We start from the raw sequence: 5,017 nt of genomic DNA, 5'->3' as shown, positions 1-5,017 counted from the left end.
CAAGGCACATTTACAAAAATCAACGCACGATCAAGCCAAGATGGGTCTCTAAAGCCCTCTTGCATGTGCAAAGCTACTATGAAGGAAATGCCTAGATATGGATCCCTAAGGCCCACACAGTCGAAGGCACCAATCGCACATTGCCCTCAAGGTTAATCATACCAAGCCCCATAAAACCTCAAAGCCAGAAGTCGCAGCGCTTCCAAGACCCATATCCATCAAGCTCATCCGCACATCTAGCTAAGAAATTCGAACAAGCCTATCAGCCCAAACGACAAACATTGTCACATGACAACACCTGATGGAGCCGCTCACACCGCCCTAATTCATACCGAAGGCAGTAGTCCGTTATATGCCACTGCCACTACCCCAGCCCTAATTCAAGAGGTCCAACTGTAATCTCAAGAACACCCGCAACTGCAACTATTTGTTGTCAAAGTCTCTAGTTCTATCAAACCCCAACCGCCCACAGGCCTTCGACCCCCTTATAAGCAGAAATCATTCCTAACACTGGCCGCCAACCTAGCTGAGGACACAAAGGAGGACGTGGTTGATTGCATTAAATGACTCAATGCCACTTTCATGTCACTAGCTCTGAGCTATGATTGCTTGGATTTAGGCCTAGTGCAAGAACCCTTTGCAAATGAAGTTCGAACCACGCCTTGTTCTTGGGAAACGTTTGAATTTGCATTCGCAAAAGCCTCTAACTCCACTGCTAAATTGCTCACCAACGAGATATCCAAGAAGCAGGTCATCAAATAGCGCCTCATCACGTCCCATGATAAACAAACCACTTCCACCATTACTGACCAAGAAATCGCAGAATGATCAAAACTTGCTGCTACTGAATCCCCATTCTTAAGGCATTGGTACACTCTTCGATTGCAATGGGAAGTTGAAGGATGCCAAATAATGACCAATGCTGAGTAGTGATGTGCAATCAAAACAACGGAGTACGACCCCACTTATATCGTGCCAACCTTGTATAGAGTGTTAACCACTCTTCATGGCCGATCCATGGAAGCACACATCAAAGAACACCCCTACCTCGATTGCCTATTTATTGAGGAAGAGTTACATATTGCTAGCCATGTTGATTCGACCCTTTGCTCTAGACTGCGAAGCGCACTTAGAGTACAATCCCAATTTCTATACTTGGCTCCTACGCAGGTAAATCCTAGAAAGGATGCCCTTGACCTCCTAACTTTCAATCCTATGAAAGATTCTTCTCAAGCTGGAAGGGGAGGGGAGTAAGGTGAATCAAACCAAAACCAAGGAAAATCAAGCAAACGTATAAACATGTAAAAAACGAGTGAGGTAGGAAAAATAGCACGAGAACTTATTTTTTTTAAAAAAAACTATATTGGATTTTAATGCCTTCCTTCAATAGACACATAGAGTCTTTCTTTACCAACAAATTATCATTTTGGAAGCATTAATGAAAACTTGGGTTCATGACAGGAACAAACAATGTCGCAGCAAGACCGTGCCCACCCACTCCCATTCACGGAGGAGGAAAGGATGAGATATCGCATCACCCTAGAAAACCGCACCTATAACCAACTCAAATTTCAAACCATCCATAACATAGAGGGTGTGGTGGCCAAGGAGGGAACATCCAAGAGAGTTATTGAGCAGTGCAACCTCACAAAGTACCTTCAAAAGTTTGCACAGGAGCCCGACCACACGAAGTACATGGAGTTCCTCAGGATGTACAACCCAAACCAGGAGTGTGGCACCATGATGGTGGGAAGGGGAGACACGGCCAAGCAGGTGCAGGTACACTTAAACCCAGCCTTGGTGGAGAAGGCATTAGGGTTGGAGCCAAAGGTAGAGAAAAAGCATAAGAGAGATGTTTATGCCATGCTTAAGATGAAGAAGGAAGAAGTGCTGACCAATGATGGCATCAACATCTAGGACATTCCTGACGCGGAAGCCCATCTACAAGCAAAACTGGTGCATGTGCTCTTCTCCAGCCGAGTGCTACAACTCCTTGATGCATCGAATGAGCGTGCTTGTTATGCTGGAGAATGTGGCACCTCGCACCTTGGACGAAGTTGACTGGAATGACTATGTACATAAGACCATTGACCAAACGGCAAAAGCGCTAGCTTTGGGCAGTAAACCAATAGGTGGGGATTCCCTAGTGTCCAAGACCACAGAAAGAAAAAAGGCCTCCTCCAAAGCCTCAGCATTGGTACGGAAGCGTTTTGATTGCCCTCATTTAGGAGGCGATAAAACACACTCACGATGTAGAGGAAGGAGAAGGAGAAACACCTGAGAGATTGCCCCCTCACCAGGACAAAGAGTTGTCCAGTGAAAGAACTGAGAGTGAAGAAGAAGGAGAAGAACAGAAGGAACAGAGGAGCAAGAAGACAGCAAAGAAATCTATTAAAAGGATGATACAAAAGAAGAAGCAGGACGAAGGCCGGGGAAAAGAAAAAGAGGATTTAGAATGGGCAAAATGGGAACCCCTCAAGGAGGCCGAAGAGAGGGAGAATAAGAAAAAATAGGAAGCAGATAGATTAGAAGAAGAGTCTAGGAAAACAGAGAAAGAAAGGGAGAGAAGAGCTACTAAAGAAGAGGAGGAGCTAAGATGGAAGGAGGAGGAAGACTTGGTCGAAGCTACACACCGATCAATCGAACAACAAAACAAGGCAGACAACCTGGGGGCTATGAGCTTGCCCAGAAAGGAGGGGCCTGGTTCCAACACATAGGTGCCAAAAATTGTACCGCTGACCATCATTGAGGGTAAAGGCAAGGCTCCCATTCACCCTATTCCGACCCTCGTTGGTGCCTCCCACCGAAGCAACAACCCTCACCCCGAGCATCCCCACCAGCGCAGATGTCTCAAACTTCGTGACGTGGATGCAGCACTTTATTAACAAAGAACTGGCCCAAGGAAAGAGCACCGAGACCACAGCCACATGACAGAAAAGTCTGGTCACGGACGTTGAGTCAAGGCAAGATCCAAAGCGCCAAAAAGTGGAGGCCTCGACCACTCCCATCCACATAACAATGACGCCACCAGCTAATTACGATGAGTACGTTGCTGAGCTGCTCTCACAATTGGAGAAGGCTAAGAAGGAAAGGAAGATAGTTGTGGCTGAGTTGGTGGTAGAAAAGGAGTCAGTGGGCTGCATTTCAGCTCGAAAAGACCCAAGGAATAGCCATGCAGCAAAGGGAGATCTCTGATCTCAAAGAGGAGTTGAAGGCTAGGGATGACAGAGAAGAGGGCTGGAGGCAGAGTTGGAGAATGAAACACAGGAACTCATGAAAATGCAAAGAGAATACAAGCTCCTGATTGTGCAACTTGAGGAGCTGATTGCAAAAACCAATCAGATCGAAAAGCTTATGGTTGAGTTTACCACCAAGGACGAGGAAATAAAGCAAGAGTTAGAGCTGCAACAGAAAGAGATCGAAATCGTGACCCACAAGCTGGACCAAGGAAAGAAATAACAGGAAACCATGAGCAAAGAGCTAACAAGCCAGGAGCAGAAACTCGTGTCCTTGGTCTAGAGGGAGGGTGAAAGCATGGAAGAGATGAAGAAGAGAGCCGAGGAATGGGCTGGGCAAAATGAAAGAAGGGTGAAGTCACTCGCTCGGCACCTGGATCTGGTAGAGAAAGAGAAGATCCTTGCAAAGAGCAAAGAAGAAGTTGCCCACGTAGCCTTTAATACCTAGCAAAAGGCCTTCCTAGGTACACTGATGGACACCACCTGCCCTGATGCAGGAGAGTCATTGGAAGTGGTTAAGAAGAAACTCAGTATCGCACGCTGAGCCTTGCACATAGGGCTGCACATGCCACCCCAACCTGCGAAGGTTAAGTTGAGCCTGGATGATCAACGAAAGTAGCTGTTACTGGCCAGCCTAACCCCCCAGGATATTGATGCGATAGGGTTTGAAGAGGGAACACAAGGAGACCGGTAGGGGGATGAAGCTAAACTTCAATTTGATATCGAAAGGTTTAGAGAAGAGGCGATCTCACAATGAGAGCGGAATTTTGGTGCCGGGAAGTGCATAAAAATAGCTAAAAATTATGAATATCAAGGGAAAAATATGCAACGTCAAAGGCGGCGGCTCGACCTAGGACGATTTTAAGCGTCAAAGTGCTTTAAAGGTGCCCGAGCGACACTTGTTGATTTTTCATAATTTTTCAGATAGTCCTGCAGGTTGACACGAGCTACTGGCCAAATGCGGGATGCCAAGTCGGACACCCAGGTTTTTTCAGAGCTTGATTCCGAGTCCGGACGGGGAAATGGCCAAGAAATGGTCAAGATTTGAAGAGGTGGACTTTTGTTGGCCAAAATGGGCATGACCTTTGGGAGGTTGGGGGCCCAAATTTTATGAGGCATAAAAAGAAGAGGAAAAAATGTTTTTTCATGGCGTGAAGGAGCGTGGGCTGCAGGCGGCGCAATTTTCGCTCCATGCTCTTGATGGATGATTTCCAGGCTGCAAACAACCTATCCAACCGACAATGGGGTTGATCTTCTCCTTCCCTGCAGACTCTATCGCTTGTCTTCGCTCCTCCATTGGCAGCCTGTAGAGGGAGAGAGAAAATTAGTATTTCTCTCTCCTCCCTCTCTCTCTTCTAAAGGCAAGTTCATGTGGGAAGAGAAAAGAAGAAGAAAGAATGGTGGAGGCTTGTCCGCCATCGATCGGATTGCTCCACGGGCTGGAAATGGTGATTTGTGATCGTCATGAACATGAAGTGCTACTGATTTTCAGATTTGCAGCCATGGACATGAAACCCGAAACACGCAAATAAGTGGTAATTCAAATTTTTCAAAGGAAAATTGAGATTTCATGCCTTTTGATTGATAAAATGTTGTTCATGTGGGCTAAAAATTGTTTATGTTGCTGTTTTTCATGAGTACTTGCTGATCATAATCAGAAAATCAGAAAAATATGCATCTTGTGGTTCAAAATAATACACTAAAACATGTAAAATATGGAAAATCAAGGAAAAATGATGTTTTTGGGTATAAAAATGGGAAAATGAATAGGAACACCAACT

Source organism: Lygodium microphyllum, chromosome 27, assembly GCF_053477565.2.
Source record: "Lygodium microphyllum isolate KBCC chromosome 27, Lygodium_microphyllum_v1.1.10, whole genome shotgun sequence".
Taxonomy (NCBI): domain Eukaryota; kingdom Viridiplantae; phylum Streptophyta; class Polypodiopsida; order Schizaeales; family Lygodiaceae; genus Lygodium; species Lygodium microphyllum.
This window is presented reverse-complemented; position numbering follows the sequence as displayed.